The sequence below is a fragment of the Narcine bancroftii genome, chromosome 2, assembly GCF_036971445.1.
Source record: "Narcine bancroftii isolate sNarBan1 chromosome 2, sNarBan1.hap1, whole genome shotgun sequence".
Taxonomy (NCBI): domain Eukaryota; kingdom Metazoa; phylum Chordata; class Chondrichthyes; order Torpediniformes; family Narcinidae; genus Narcine; species Narcine bancroftii.
This window is the reverse complement of record NC_091470.1, coordinates 163,401,267-163,418,786: the sequence shown is the minus strand read 5'-3', so window position 1 is coordinate 163,418,786 and position 17,520 is coordinate 163,401,267. Positions and strand designations below refer to the sequence as shown.

General features: G+C 45.2%; 1 long non-coding RNA gene across 5 annotated transcripts in view; it reads left to right on the top strand.

The window, feature by feature from the left end:
- Window positions 1-1,319: 1,319 nt before the first annotated feature.
- Window positions 1,320-17,520, top strand: part of LOC138752502 (uncharacterized) — a 148,794-nt gene continuing 132,593 nt past the window's right edge. For all 5 annotated transcript variants that reach the window (XR_011350703.1, XR_011350701.1, XR_011350702.1 and 2 more), the window contains exon 1: window positions 1,320-1,432. This is a non-coding gene — a long non-coding RNA (uncharacterized lncRNA). The remainder of the gene's footprint in view (window positions 1,433-17,520) is intronic.

The following is a 17,520-nucleotide window of genomic DNA, read 5'->3' as shown; positions in this document are numbered from 1 at the left end:
TGGATGCTGGCCAAATGAAGTCAGCTAACCTGAATCCATAATGACTAATTATTGGAATTCGTGAATAAAACATTAACAGACCTAATCATGTGAATGTTTTCCTGTATGCTAGGTTTGTAGCAATGTGACTCTGCTTGCTTCCACTGTCAAGAAATTTCGTCAGACCTTTGTTGAGATCTCTTTGCTGTATTATTTTCTTTTGTGTGATTTTAGCCATGTAGCGCGTCGAATGACTCAAAGATGTTGACTCAAACCAAGGCTTTTTATTAACAAAAGACTGGAGTGTAGTGCATCAAGGTCGATCAGTCCAGACTGACCTGGGTCTGGTTAAGAGCAGCCCTTTATGACCTGCCAGTAGTTCTCAGCCAATCATTATTACTATATGTAAATATATACAAACATACACATTGGTGATAGTATCCTGTACTATCACAAGCCATTAATAAAGGCACGGACAGAGTAGATGTAGAAAGGTTGCATCCCATGCTAGGAGAGTCTGGGACAAGAGGGCGCCACTTCAGGAATGAAGGGTGTCCACTTAGAACAGAGATGCAGAGAAATTGTTGAATTTATTGCCACAGACAGTTGTGGAGGCCAAGTGATTGAGTGTATTTAAGGCCGAGATGAATAGATTCTTGAATAACCAGGCTATCATCCCTGGAGAAGGCCAGGGAGTGGGGCTGAATGGGAAAATGGATCAAGATTGAATGGCAGGGCAGACTCGATGGGCTGAATAGCCTGTTTCTGCTCCTATATCTAATTTATTCACAACATAATTAAAAAAGGGGACCAGTTAAATAGATGATAAAAAATCTCCTGCATGAACACATATACAAATAACATTAAGTGTATTGTCCTTGGTAAAATACATTCAAACATTCCTGACTTTCTTGCTCTCAGCTGGGGTTTCAGCTACTAATTGACACCAAATGAATGGGTGATATCCTTCTGGCTGGAAAGAGCAAAAGAGGTTTTCTAGAATCCCCTCCTCAGGTTGTCAAAAGCTGGATTTATGGCAATTTTTGAGTGAAGATACTGAAAATAATTGTTGACTGCTTAGCTGACCTCACAACTTCAAGTAGCAACTGAATATGATTTACCTTGACGTTGATTCTGCTGTAATTAACAGGGCTTGCATTAAATGTGAAAAGGTCATATTTGGAGATTGCTTCTCAGAAATACACAATGGACTTTTATGACACCATTGCTTTAGTAACTCTGTACAACCCAATAGAACAATGTTGGCTGAGAAATGGAATGCAGTCCATTGTGACATCATTTGTTTAGTAGTGCAGAGTAGTGTAACAGATATTATTGACTTAGTCAGACCGAATGATCTAATAGGACATTATTGGCTTCCTCACATGGAATGACCTAATAGCACATCATTGGTTTTATGGAAACTTTGACACTATTCTGAAGTCATGAAGGGGTAAGGAGTTAGTGAAAATCATTTGTGGAGTGCAGTTGTTCTAATATTATTCATTGCATGGCAGTCAATAGTAGGAAGTCAAGTATGGCTATTCGACACTCTATATTGGCCATTTAAGTATTGAAGGAAAGCTACATCTTTATGACCTGTCAATTTAATTATGGGCCTTTAAAATAAATTAATCTTCACATTTTTGCCCCATAGGCACAGATGTTAAACTAATATACAGCCAGGAAGATGCAATCTGATATGCACATACACTTGAGGGAGGACAAACTGTATTGAAGTATGCCAAACATACTCGCGTGCTACAATTACAAACTTAAGAGATTTGGACCCAAGACCACACTTGGTGTTAAACAAAACCTTCAGGAACAGGTCACTCATCAGTCAAGGCCATAGGGATTTAATATTAGCAAATCCTTTCACTAAGAGGCTAGCTCAATACAGGTTGTCCTTTGACTGAAAAGCTACAGTAATCTTAGAGTATTTACTCACAACATAATTAAAAAAAGGAGACCAGTTAAATAGATGATAAAAATTCTGAATCTCCTGCATGAACACATATACAAGTATCATTAAGCGCATTGTCCTTGGTAAAATACATTCAAACATTCCGGACTTTCTTGCTCTCAGATGGAGTTTCAGCTACTAATTGACACCAAATGAATGGATGGTATCCTTCTGGCTGGGAAAATGATGTAATCATATGTTTTCAATGTGATTTCTTTGTCAAAAAGTGTTGTGTTTGGATGTACTTACTGATCTTCCAGATGTACGATTGGACCTGGTCAAGCATAATGTTGCCCAATAACTACATTGCCTTTTGAAAAAAGAAATTCACCACACAAGTTGTTATTGGGAACTGGTAAAATACAACCTGAAGACAATCGTCAAGCATTTTAGCGAAGTGGAATAATTGGAGTGGTGTTCACAAAATCATAAGGAAGGTTTTAGTCTTTGTGCTATAAGTTTAATCGCATAATGACACTGAAAATTTGTTCAACTGACCTAAAAATGTTTTGCCGCTGATTTTCATTTGTGCTCAGATGCCTCTCATGTCAGCGTCCAACAATAGTTGGCCGGCATTGACAGATTCCAGTTGCCCTGATACCGCTTTTCCATGGTCGCAATGTCCTGGTGAAACCCTTCGCCCCGTTCGTCACCGACGGCACCGAGATCAGCAGGGAAGACGTCCAAGTGTGAATGCAGTAAATTAATTTTTAAGGACAAGATGTGCTTCCTGGTTTGAAATAGACTTAAAATATGACAGGAAATCACAAAAGATAGTGCTATGTGATGGGAAAATTTTAAGGCGATTTTTGTGATCAACAGCCCAAAATCTATAAAATACCCCTACAAGTATTCAGGAAGCAAAAGCTTCATTGTCCTGTTTAACAGATAAATCACGATGGATCGAGCCTGTCTGGAAAGCTGGAGTTGATGTGGGCCTTTCATGATGGTGGATGTCAGAGAGGCATCACTGATGCATATTGTCTTGTTTTCCATCAGCAGTAAGATAATAGAGGCCTGTACGGTTAGCGCAATGCTATTACAGCGCCAGTGGTTGGGACCCTAACCCTAACCCCAATGTGCACTGTCTATAAGGAGTTGATACGTTCTCCCCATGTCTGTGTGGGTTTTCCCTGGGGGCCACAGTTCACTCTCACTATTTTTAACGTATTAGGGGTTAATTGAGTATAATTGGGCAGCACATCTCATGGGCCGAAATGGCCTGAAAGTCTAAAATTTTTTTTAGGTTCAAAAAAATTACAGAGAAGGATTAGCAGGAGATGGAAAGTCTGGTGAAATGGTGTCAGGATTACAATCTCTACCTCAATATCAGGAAAGTGATCGAAATCGTCATTGACTTCAGAAAATGGGGATGAGGTCATATCTCGGTATACACCAACATTACTCAGGTGTGTACCCAGCTGCCATCTATTCTCTTACGATCTTATCTACTCATCCTTATCGGCCTGCACTATTTGAAGAAGGGGAAGCACCATGCTCAAAACTGATTTATTTACATCCATGCAGAGATTTTCAGTGGGGTGTTGTTTGTGTGAGTCAGTGGAGACTGGCGGATGTGGAGGATGTAGGAAGTCACTGGGTACCATTACTGATCTCTGCACAGCACAAATCCATGGAGGTTTAATGTTTTTTTCTTTTTCATAATTACTTCCTATGTAAAAAGGCAGCTAGTCTGTCAAGTCACCAGCATTCCCGTCGATCCCATCAGTCAGTGTCTCCACTCGTAATCAATTAAACCTCCCAGTCTGCACATCTACATCATGTTGGGGGAACTTGGAGCACCTGAAGAAATTCATGCTATCGCTGGGAGAATGCTCAAACTTCACAAAGATAGCAGTGGGCTTTGGACAGGCATGGCATTGAAGTGGGTATAGTTATGATGTTCAAAAGACATTTGAACAGATACATGGGTTGGGGGCTTAGACGGTGGTTTTATGAACCAAGTGATTGAAAATGGCCCAGAATTCTAATTTCATTATTAGCATTCTAAGTTGGGCTGAAAGGCCTGTTCCATGCTGTGTAACTCTGTGACAGCATTGGAGCTCAGGATCAAACAGGGCTCACTAGAGTTGTGAAGTAGCAGCACTACCTGCTCATTACTCATGGTTTCCCGGCTTTTCTGGCACTATGTGTTTAATACCAAACCAATGGCTTCACATTACAACAGCAAGACACTGTTATTTAGTATGCAGACCGTGCTTTCAGAATGGTTGAGGAGTTTAATGATACATTCCTGTGCTCTGTCAATTCGATGATTAAATGCTGGGCATCTCACTTGCTCAGATTATGAACTGCTCTAAATGTTTAATAACTAATTATACTGCTCAGTGGTAAATATTCCAAGGGACACAGGAAAATGTTAATTGACTGTTAAATGATGAGGCCAGATTGTGATAACTGTGTCAAATTAGTGGGCAATGTCCTTGTTTTAACCCAGTGGTTCTCAACTTGTTTTCTTTCCACTCACATACCACCTTAAGCCATCCCTATACCATTGGTGCTCTATGATTAATAAGGGATGGCTTAAGGTGATATGTGAGTGGGAAGGGAAGGTTGAAATCCACTGTCTTAATCGTGCTTCATTGACTCGCTATCTGCACGCCAAAGAAAATGGGCCCATGACAATTTTTCTCAAGCAAACTAATTCTAGAGCAGTGATTCTCAACCTTCCCTTCCCACCCCACTCACATTCCACCTTAAGCCATCCCTTACTAATCACAGAGCACCAATGGCATAGGGATTACTTAAAGTGGTATGTGAGTGGAAAGAAAAAGGTTGAGAATCACTGTTTTAATCCCTTTTTCTGAGACCCCCTTCAGAGAGTTGACAATGACTTGTCTTCCCTCTCCTATATGGGGAGTGATCCCAGATGACATTACAGGATGAATGGTAAGAGTTAGCCAGCCTTAAGATGATTTACCTATCTGATTCTTGTTTTGTATTGATTTCCTTTTGCATCTTCTTTTCCCAATCCCTGAATTAGCAGCTGGGCATTATGAAAGATATTATTGTCAATATGATAGGAAGTTTTGCCTTGTGGCATGGCACAGGCATTGATTTGGCCATTACATTATTTCCAACACCTACTCAGTGAGTTCTGTTGCAACTCATAGAGCTCAGATCTCATCCATGGTGAAGTAATTAATCTTATCTGTGAATTGATGCTTTTGTGAGCATTTCATCTTAAGTTAACTATTGGCACACCCTGGATAATTTGTTAACCTTTGCTCTGCCACAGCAAACGTGATTCAGCCACTCTTTGCCCGGTCAATCCTTTTCCAAATCTGCTATTGTGAAAACTTCCCAAGAGTCAAGTTTATTGTCACCTGATTGAACAAGTACAACCTGACAAAACGGCGTTCTCCGATGCAAAACCGGCAGATGCACATATAGGCAAACAGTGCACATGCAGTACAAGTATTTCATCTAAACGTAAAAAATAAATAAATAAATAGACAGCGCTTTGTAAATATGCGACTCTTGGAGGGCAGTTCATTCGGTTGTTCAGCATTCTCAACGCCCGTGGGTAGAAGCTGCATCTCGTCCTGGTGGTGTTGGCTCTGATCCTCTTGTATCTCTTCCCCGATGCAAATAGCTGAAAGATGCTGTGTGCAGGGTGGAAGGAGCCCTCAATTATTTGGCGCGCCCTCTTTGGACAACAATACCTTTTAGATAGCATTAATGAGGGGGAGGGCGACTCTTGTGATTCTTTCTGCCACCCTTGTAGTCCTATGAATTGATCTTCGATCCATTTCTCTGCAACAACCGTACTGTACTGTGATGCAGCCGGCCAGGACGCTCTCAATTCAGCTCTTGTAGAAGGTTTGCATAATGGTGGTCAGTAGCCTTGCCTGCTTCAGTCTTCGCAAAAAAAGTGCAGTCACTGTTACACCTGCCTGACAAGCGAGGGGATGATCTGTGCCCATGATAGGTCGCTAGTTAAGAAAACTCCAGGTAACATGGTGCTCTCCGCTCTCTCTACTGCAGACTTGTTGATGTGTAGTGTGGGGTGTTCGTTCCTGGTCCGCCTGAAGTCCACGATCATCTCTGCAGTCACCTTCTCTGTGGCATTTTGGGATTATTTAAATGGAGCCCAACTTGGCAGAGGACAGGAACCTCTGCCATTTACGTTATGTAACTGGGACTTTCATTAAGCATCTTGAAGTTAGTTACAGCACAAGTGGTAACTTCTGCAGAAACCCATAAATTTGTATTTAAACACCTAGGAAAATGCATTTTGCTGAAAAAAATTTTTTTTTAAAATCCCGTGACTAATGAAGCCTTCTTAACCATCAACCTGCATGGCAACCTGAAGAGATGTAGGGATTTGGACCCCAAGGTCCCTCTGTTCTTCCACACTGTTAAGAATTAACCATGTACCAGTAGTCCCGACTTACAACTTATGTGACTTATGACCATCTGTACATACGACTGAATTTTTTTTATTTTTTAAAAATCATGCTTTTAGGGTGAAAGTAGGGGCCCATCTATGGAAAATATCACCTATGGCAGGGGCAGTCAACCTCTTGCGAGAGCTGGCCTTGGTGGCCGCCATGTTGTATTTGACGAACGATAAAATGGATGCAGTGAATTTCTGACCCACGTCCATTTCCAGATACGACCGGTCGGTCAGAATGGAACTCGGTCGTAAGTTGAGGACTACCTCCCAGTTCAACCTTCCAAAATTCATCACTTCACACTTATCAGGATTGAACTCTACTTCCCACTTCTCCGTCTAATTCTTCATCCCGTCTATATCGTGGTGTAAACCACGACAACCTTCTACCCTATCCACCACACCTCCGATCTTCAAGTCGTATTGCAAACTTTCTGGCCCATCCTTCCATTTCTTTATCCAGGTAGTTTCAATTACTTTGACTATTTGGTGTTATTAACTCCATTCTATTGTCAAGCCATCATTAATCATCGTAATGTAGTAGAATATAAGTTTGTCACAATTTAGAGGGAAGCTTGGGATGGATAATACACGTCTGTGTATTTAACTACTTACAGATTACTGGGGAGGCCCATGTTCCTGTTTCCCACTATTTTCATATCCCCCAATCAGATTTCAAAAGCTTGAATTTCTTCAGCATCATTCCCAATACACTGTAACTGTAGCATAAACAGGGCTCCTGCTGCAACTCCAGTGAGATGACTTAACTGGCTGACCTTTCTAAAAGGTCTCTTAAAGCTGGTCAGTATGATATTGAATGGAATCACTTGGTGTTTATGTGAGAGATGAACATTAACTGCTTTCTGAAAACCTTTGCGGGTAAAGTACATATACTCAATCATGAATCACACATCTATAAGCAGTTTTGCTTCCAAGAAAGTTTGTTTGTCTACTTTTAGACTAATTTCTGCTAAGTTAGAATTGGAACATATTATTTCTGACCCTGAATGAGAATGGACATGTTGTTTCCTCCTAATCAGTTAGTGAGATCTCTGCTATCCAAAATCATAAAGACATGACTGTGGATGACATGGTTAGCATAGCAGTCAGTGCAATGCCTTTACAGCGCCCATGATCAGGTTCAGGGTTCAAATCCCACGCTATCTGTCAGGAGAGTGTACGTTCTCCCCTTACCTGCGTGAGTTTTCCCCAGGGGCTATGGTTTCCTGCCACCATTCAAAATGTACCGAGACTGAAGGTCGATTGGGTGGCACGGGCTCATGGGCAGAAATGGCCCTATTACTGTGCTGTATGTCTAAACTAAATTTTTAAAATATGGTGATATTGCAAAACATCACAGGGGTCGTAATCATTTTCCTTCATGAGCACTCTAATCAATTCGTTTGAACACCTAAGACCTGGTCTTAGGAAATGTAAATTAAGAGAGAATACTTCAAAGGACCATTTGCAGGAAAGGAATCTGAGAATTGCGATTGAGATTTCCCGAATAATACTGGCATATTTGAGGTACAACCAAACAACCGAAATGTGCTGTGGAGTTGTCACGAGATCCCTGACCCAGGAGCAGCTACTTCTGGAGCTGAGGGAATGCTCCTCATTCCTTCTTTTTATGGATGCAATCAAAATAAATCATGTCCCACCTTATTTCAAAGAGATTTTTAATAGTCCTCTTTGCTCTTTAGCATGTCATCTTGGGAAATTTAGGATAAAAATCCAAATCAGGTCCAGAATTGTCTTTAAATGCGCCGAGCAGAATTCTTGAATTTATACTGTCAATATAAGTTTCCTGCCTTCTCGCAGTATATGTTGGGAATTTGTACTCAATGCCAACAACTTAGTGTCAAGTGCGTCGAAAGAACCAAAGACTTAACCATATCACCATATAACCACTTACAGCACAGAACAGGGCAGTTCGGCCCTACTAGTCCATGCCGTAGCAAATCCCCACCCTCCTAGTCCCACTGACCAGCGACCTGTCCATACCCCTCTAGTCCCCTCCTATCCATGTAACGATCCAGTCTTTCCTTAAATGTAACCAATGATCCCGCCTCGACCACGTCTGCCGGAAGCTCATTCCACATCCCCACCACCCTCTGCGTAAAGAAATTTCCCCTCATGTTCCCCTTATAATTTTCCCCCTTCAATCTTAAACCATGTCCTCTAGTTTGAATCTCCCCCTTTCTTAATTGAAAAAGCTTATCCACATTTACTCTGTCTGTCCCTTTTAAAATCTTAAACACCTCTATCAAGTCCCCTCTCAATCTTCTACGCTCCAGAGAAAAAAGCCCCAGTCTGCACAACCTTTCCCTGTAACTCAGACTCTGAAATCCTGTCAACATTCTCGTGAACCTTCTCTGCACTCTCTCTATTTTGTTTATATCTTGTTGATCCAAACCAAGGCTTTTATTAACTAAAAGATTGGAGCATATCACAAGTAGGTCGACCAGTCCAGAATGACCTGGTCTGGCTAGGAGCAATCCTTTAAGACCTGCTAGTAGGTGTGGCTACACTCTCAGCCAATCACAATCATTCTACACTACAACCTGTACATATATACATTGGTGATAGAATCTGTACTATCACAGCAATCATCTACAATCATCGCCAGTCAATGAGCTTAACCTGTGATGCAGCTCACTGACGTATCTCTAACATGGTGACCATGGTACTAGGGGCAGGAAGATCTTCTAATTGCTGAGTCACCCCTGCACTGGAGAAAAGTTTGTTATTATCTACCACATCTATCTCTCATAATCTCTCCTTCATGCTATTTGTTTAATTTTAATGGTAACAGGCCCGATCGGCCCACAAGCCCATGCTGCCCAATTACACCCAATTGGCCAACAACCTGCGGTACGTTTTAAAGTGCGGGAGGAAACCGGAGCACCCGCAGGAAACCCACTGTATAGCAGAATAAACCTCTGCAAGAATCACTTCACTGACGTTGAGTGTATCTGCCGTTTGTCCCAACCCTGTTCAACATGACTCTTATTTAAAGTTTCATTAGTGTCACTGTTTGAGTCTGGAAGGTGTGATAGTACAGATCTATCACCAATGTACATAGTGTATATAGTTACTGTATCTAGACTGTGCTTACAGCGATTGGCTGAGAGCTAAGCCACGCCTATTGTCTGGGCCTTAAAGGGTTGTGTCCCTAGCCAGGTCGGATCATTCCGGACTGGTCGGCCACCTGTGAAGAGCTCCTGTCTTTTGCTAATAAAAGCCTTGGTTTGGATCAACAAGTCTTTGGTTCTTTCGACGAGCTCTACAATTTTATTAGCAAAAAGAAATTTTTTTGAAAGGGATGGAGCGTTTAACTCGGCCAGAAAAACTTGATATCGACCCACAGTCAGCTACAGCCTTCAAAGCCTTTAACTTCTGGCTGCTGAACTTTGAAAACTTCCTGAGATTATTTGAGGTGGAGGAGGATAACCAGCGTCTAACAGCATTGCTGTCTATGGTGTCCTTGAGAGTCTATGAGAACATCCAGGATGAGACCACTTACACCGCAGCCATAAAGGTACTGAAAGAACTGTATAATCAACCGGTGAACAGAGTTCATGCCCGGCTCGTGCTTGCTTCGAGGAAGCAACAGCCCGGCGAGTCCAGCAGGGCATATTTACAAGTATTAAAGGCGTTGGGCAAGGACTGTAACTGTGTGGTCAAAACTGCTGCCGAGATCACAAATGATCTCGTCCGGGATGCCTATGTGGCCGGGCTCCGATCGAACGAAGTGAGGCTGCGCTTGCTCGAGCAAGGGGTAGAAAAACTAGAGGACGTGGCCCAGATTGCAATCACAATGGAGGATGCAGCCTTAAAGTCCACCGAGTTCTCTAGGGACTGGACCCCACATTCTGATGTGAGTAGAGTGCCCTTCTACCCTACCACTGACGGCCTGTCGGCTGCTGCTACCCTGCCCCCTGCGAACCCAAAATGTTATTTCTGCGGGAGGGACAAACACAGCAGGTCCCAGTGCCCAGCAAGAAAAGCCAAGTGCCAGAAGTGCCTTAAAAACGGCCACTTTGCTGCAGTCTGTAGGTCTAAAATGGCCGCCAGCAAACACAGTGCCTCGTGTGACGCCCAATCGCCACTATCCCATTCAAACTCTTCTTCCCCAGAGCTCTCATCCAATGAGAGCGAGGGCTCCCCTGCACGTTGCCGCCTGACGTCACGGAGACGCCGAACCCAGAAGGGGCAGCCCACCCTCGCAACCATGGTGTTGGCCCGCCTCTCGCCCCCATGCGGAACACCCGACGCTACCGCCGCTGCTGCTGCCGCCACAGACACCCCCGGGGCCGACGCTACCGCCGCTGCTACCACCACCACAGCCACCCCCACCACCCCCGCGGCCAACCAGGTGCTCACCCTAGCGTCCATTGCTGACGACCGCCAGGGCCCGACCGCCGTGACCAACGACCTACCCACCGCCAATCGCGAGCAACTACAAACCCCACTACTTACCATTCACCCGCCAACGCCGCCACAACAGCACTTCCGGGAGGTCCTCCAACCTGCTCCTCGAGCGTTGACTACATCATCCCATGTCGTGACGTCATCCCATTGCGTGACGTCATCCCGTTGCGTGACGTCATCGCGCAAAACTCCGCTGTCAACAGCAATGCTCTCATCCCCTCACCAGAGCAATGGAACTGATTAAAGTGCATGGACACTACACCAATTGCTTATTTGACTCTGGGTCAACTGACAGTTTTATCCAGCCAGATCTGGCTCTCCGTTGGGGACTTGACATTATCCCCACTACCCAGAGGATCTCATTAGCGACGAAGTCGCACTCGACTGGGATAAAGTGGTATTGAAACGCCACGCTGGAAGTACAGGGCGTGACGGTCACCCACTTCAAATTATTCGTCCTTCCCCAATTGTGCGCCCCAGTGTTGCTGGGATTAGACTTCCAGTGTCAGTTCCAAACGGTTGTCCCTACACTTTGGGGGACCCCACGTCCCCCTCTCGGTCTGCCATCGCCCCAACCCCGAAGTACCCGAGCAACCTGTCCCCGTGCTCCGGGGCCAATCCTGCGGCCTTTCCACACTCCGGATTGCCCCGCCAGCACTCTTATCAAGACCACCTCTTTTCCCCTCTCGACCGAAGCCACAGTGCCTTTCGATCAAATCAAATCCGGCATCGCTGCTGCGACGCTGCACGCGATCGATGAGTCTGTCCCGTTTCAAGTCGAGAGCGATGCATCCGACTTCGCCCTGGCAGCCACCTTGAACCAGGCCGGTCGGCCTGTAGCCTTCTTCTCCAGAACCCTCCATGGTCCGGAAAGTAGACACTCCTCGATCGAGAAGGAGGCCCAGGCCATAGTTGAAGCGGTGCGTCGTTGGAGACATTACCTCGCTGGGAGGCGCTTTACACTGTTGACTGATCAACGCGCGGTCTCCTTCATGTTCAGCAACACCCAGCGTGGTAAGATAAAAAACGACAAAATCGCCAGATGGAGAATCGAACTCTCCACCTTTAACTATGACATCCTGCACCGGCCTGGTAAGCTCAACGACCCGCCTGAAGTGCTCTCCAGGGGGACATGCGCCAGCATACAGATGGACAGACTATGGAAACTCCATGAGGCGTTCTGTCATCCAGGGGTCACTAGGTTTGCTCACTTTGTCAAGGCGCGCAACTTACCCTACACAGTCAAGGAGATCCGCTCCATGACCCGAGCCTGTTCGGTGTGCGCTGAATGCAAGCCCCACTTCTTCCGTCCGGATAACTCCCACATTATCAAAGCCACCCGCCCCTTCGAGCGTCTTAGCGTAGACTTTAAGGGGCTCCTATCGTCTACCAACTGTAATACCTACATCCTTATAGCCATCGACGAGTACTCCCGCTTCCCATTCGCTGAGGCCTGCCCAGACACCACTGCCACCTCAGTGATACAGGCCCTTCGCAGTATTTTCAACATCTTCGGGTACCCCAATTCCATCCACAGTGATAGGGGCCCTCATTCATGAGTGCAGATCTGCGACAGTACCGTCTGGAGTGTGGTATTGCTTCAAGCAGGACCACGAGCTATAACCCACGCGGTAACGGCCAGGTCGAGAGGGAGAATGCCACCATATGGAGAGCGGTTACACTGGCTCTCCGGTCTAAAGGTCTCCCCACCTCTCACTGGCAGGAGGTTCTCACTAGTGCCTTACACTCCATCCGCTCCCTCCTCTGTACTGCAACAAATGCCACCCCCCACGAAAGGATGTTCCTTTTCCCGAGGAAATCCGAATCAGGAACCACTGTACCGGCATGGCTCACCGTCCCTGGCCCCGTCCTTTTGCGACGCCACGTCCGGCACTCAAAGAACGACCCCTTGGTCGACCGAGTGACTCTACTCCACGCGAACCCACATTACGCCTACGTTGAGTTCCCAGACGGGCGGGAGGATACTGTTCGGTGCGGGACCTAGCTCAGGACGCGGTAGACCCAGCAAACCCCCCCAACCCAACCTTCCCCAACTCCTTATTCTCCAGGCCCCGTGCCGCAACAGAAGGACCAACAGCACCCCAACGACCCGGGCCACCCTGCCGACAACACGGCGGGGGAATTGAGCGACGGAGCAGTCGCACCCGACGAGCCCGCTGGCGACACCACTCCAGCGACCCCAATCCCGGCACCACGGCGGTTACGCCGGATGGTCAGATCCCCTGACCGCTACAGTCCTTGACCTACCCCTTCCTTTCATTCTCTCCCTCGTTTTTGTTTTTTTTTCCCAGGGTCAATTCTCCAAGAAGGGGTGAATGTGATAGTACAGATCTATCACCAATGTACATAGTGTATATAGTTACAGTATCTAGACTGTGCTTACAGCGATTGGCTGAGAGCTAAGCCACGCCTACTGTCTGGGCCTTAAAGGGTTGTGTCCCTAGCCAGTTCGGATCATTCCGGACTGGTCGGCCACCTGTGAAGAGCTCCGGTCTTTTGCTAATAAAAGCCTTGGTTTGGATCAACAAGTCTTTGGTTCTTTCGACGAGCTCTACAGAAGGAATAAAAGTTTTGTAATGGTATGAATTGTATGTACTAATTAGCCATTAAAGGCTTGGGCTGGCCCGCCCCCTGATGACACCCTCCCCTGGAGTCCTCCCCTGTGACCCAGGCCATAAAGGTCGAGCCACCTCTCCCTTCCCTAGCTTGGATCTGGGCCAGCTCAAGTCTTATGGACAATAAAGTCTATCGTTCCCCTCAGTCTTTGTCCTTCTGATTATTGGGGCAACAGGTAGTGCCCAACAAGTATTTTTTAGAAACATGTATTGACGCGAATCATGCATGCTGCCACTGAGTGCTTTTGCTGGGTTTTTGTTCGCATTTTTTAAATTAAATTTAAATTTTTTTTAGACATACAGTATGGTAACACACTCTTTCAGCCCTTGAGCCCACGCCACTCAATTCCACCCAATTGACCTCCAACCTCAGTAGGTTTTGAAGGATGGGAGGAATCCGGAGCACCAGCAGGAAACCCACGCAGACACGGGGAGAACGTACAAACTTCTCACAGGTACTGCCGGATACGAACCCCAGTCACTGGTGCTGTAATAGTGTTGCGCAAACCGCGCTGCCCTGTTCTCCTGCATCGAACTGGATTGGCTTTAGGGTTGAGAGACCTGAAAAATGATTGGTGTGGAAACCAAAGTAATCTAAGCTGTCAACAGGTCAGGTAACATCCGTGGAAAGGGAAACAGTGCTGATGTCTCAGTTCTGAAATGCTTCACCAGAGCTGGAAAAGAAATTTTGCAGTGGCAATTAGATAAATAAAACACAGGGAATATCGCTGATCGGATGGGACAAGACGAGTTAATGTGGCCTTTAGCACACAATGCTTCTTTGAACTTTATTATCTGTTGTAATAGCTGTGGGATATGCCCTACAGGTCAGACTGTAGGCCACTTCATAGAGAAAATAAAGCAAATATTAAAACAGAGATTCTCCATCTTTACATCGCTGCACTTACCTCCATAAAAGGTGTGAAGGCAGATGGACTTCTCGAATATGCCCCAGCTTCCATTTGCTTATTGGGCTGCATTTAAGAAGTGGAGTGAAGACACTTCACTTCCTGCATTAAAGGATTGCCGCTGTTAGTGGCTCCACCCAGGAAGGCATGATGTTGATGATGGATTGCCCCACTGCCCTGTCCGGAGTGACCGGTGGAGCTGTCAGGCTGCGCTCCCTCAGGCTGCCCGATCCCTCAAGCCGCACCCCCGCCGCTCTCTCTCTCTCACGTTGCCCACTCATGACGGAACTGCCAAGCAGAAGAGCAAGGGACTGTCGGGCAGCGGCGCAGCGGAACTGTCAGGCAGCAGGATGACGGATCTGCCGCAGGGTGGCCGGTGCTGTGCTACACATCCTGCCCCCTTTTGCACTGAGAAGCCTGTGTGCTGCTCAGGGCTACTGTGCGATCTGTCTTTTCCATCCTCTGCATAAAAGGAAAATTCACCCTTTTTTAAAAAAAACATGAGCAGGTGATTACACGGCTTTTGTGCATAAATACCCTTATGTCCCACAGGTCTACCAGCAACATCATAACACAGACAGAAGTATAATCCACATTAACTGCCACTCTAACTCATTTGGTCACACAAATGTATTTGTTGTTCAACCCATTTCCACCACCTGACCCTCACCACAGTCCACCCACTGCCTCCTTCTCTGTGACTGAAAACTAAACTGTTTTATCCCTTTCCCAGTTTGGAAACATTAATTCTGCTTTTCATTCCACAGGTGCTGTCTGTCATTTTGAGCGCTTCCAGCCTTTTGCCTTTTTATTTCAGATTTTCATAATCTGCCATTTTATTTTTCCAATTCCACTGTTAATTTCTTGCGAAGGAAGCCATTTCACCTTCTATTTGCCTCCCCGTAGATAGTGCATGCCTTCAATACTATGCGTTATGGAACTTTAGTAACCTGTCACCTCCAATGCTCTGGAATTAATCAATGCAATGAAATTCTTCTCCACTTTATAACTTCGAGACCAATCGGGCATGATTTCTCAAAGTTGGTTTAGTTCTACTTGAACTCATGTCACTGAATTGATGATCTCGTCCAAGTTCCCAAGGTAGCACGTGCAGGGCAAATGGAAACTCAACAACGCAAGTCGGTGGGGATGCGACCCATCAGGTTGTTGCCTGGAATAGAATACTTCAGTTATAGGGAGAGACTAGAGAGGCTGGGTTAATTTTCCTTGGAGCACAGGAGGCTAAGGGAGGACTTCCAAGATATAAAATCATGAGACCCTTTAGTAGGGCAAATAGTCCCTTTTGTAGAGGTGTCAAAGGTTAGAGAGAATTGGTTTGAAATGAGGAACAAAAGGTTGAACTGGGATCAGAGGAACGAATATGATCTGGAAGGCACTGCAGACACCAACACCTTTGAGCGTAAAGTCTGGCAAAAGGTAGTGGACGTTGCCCAGGACTTTACAGGAAAAACCCTCCCCTGCATCAACAGGGAACGCAGCAGCAATCATCAAGTGTCCACATCACCCAACGCACGAGCTGATCTCACTGTTACTATCAGAAAAGAGGTATAGGTGCCACAAGACCCACAGCTGATACCCCTCCACCATCAGACTTCTGAACAACAAGCCCAATCAGGGACTTATTTCAGGACTCTTGCACTTTATTGACTTTTCTTTCTCTCTATCTCTGTTTTGCACAGTCGGTTTGTTTACCTTTTTTTAATTTTTACGTGAAGATTGAGTCCATTTCTTTTTTGCACTGCCAATAAGTGGTAATTCTGTCTTGCCCACAGGAAAAAAAAAGAATCTCAGGGTTGTATGTTATGTACTCTGACATAAATCTGAAATTGGAGAATCACGCTATTGAAGAAGTACTTGAATTAGTAAGACATAGAAGGTTATGGACCGATTGTTTGGCAAACAGTATTGGTATGGGTAGTAGTGGGCATTGAGCCCTTTTTTTCGGTACAGCATAACTCTGTGACTCAGTGACTCTATGAGCCGCAGGGACTGCTGTGAGTGGAGGCAATATACACCATTAGGACGTAGCTGAAGGAGCCATACTCTGCAGCTGGCCTCGCTGCAGTTACCCTGGGAGCTGCCTTTTGTTACCCAAAAGAGCAAAATGTTCCAGGCACAATGTTCACTGGTTGTATGGTGAGAAGGGGAATACTTAAAGATATTTGTTTGCCGCCCGCAGGCGAAAGCTTGCAGAGTTCCAGGCTCCTCAGAGGTGATGGTGTTGCAGGAAGCACTGTCCTGACTGCTATTCCCTCAATGACCCATTAATTTGCCACTGACTGCTCGATCCATGGGAGGGAGCTATAAATAAAATATGTGAGCAAGAAAAACATGCAATTTAAGAAGCTAATTCCCAATGTAAATTAAATGTACCCTGCGCTTTTTTAATAAGCCACTCACCTCTACCTCAATGTAGCTCACAGAGCCACACAGCAAAGAAAGGCATTGTTCATTGCTATGCCATTTCTATGAGCTAACCAATTAGATGCATTCCACTGCTCTCTGGAATGAGATTTTTTTTAAATATGTGCATGTGTTAACATTGAATTTCCTTTCACAAACCATTCTGGCAGCACATTCCAAATCATCATAGCGCTCATAAAGTAAAATCCTCATGAATCTGGACCAGTTGATGGAATATCTAATCTTTGGATGGGGGTGCCCGCTCCTGTGGGTAAAGGTTACTGGTGCTTTCCGAAGAAAGTCAGCGAGGTGTCCGACCAACATTCTTCCCTCATCAGGCATCACCACCTAATTACTCATCAGACCAAAGATTGTGAAACATTATTGCATGGAAAATGACTTCTCCGCTCAATCACTGGGAATCTAGTCAAAGTAAGTATATCTGAAGTGTACGAGAACCATTAAGTGTACGAGAACCATTAATGGACGGTTGTCTATCACTCCTAATAGACTTCTCTGTCAGAAGTTGTAGATCCAAACACAACTGTTGGATTTCATTACATGATACAAATTGCTGTTTTATTTAAAAGAAAAGTTTGCATCTCTCTAGTGGTTTTCAGGGCATCCCAGAGTACTGGGCAACAAATTAGTTTTTACAAAGTTTCAATACAGGAATAAAGTTCTCAACTTTTGACAAGACTATGCACTAGGGATAATGATCAGCTGATTTAGTGAAGGTCATGTAATTTTCTGGAT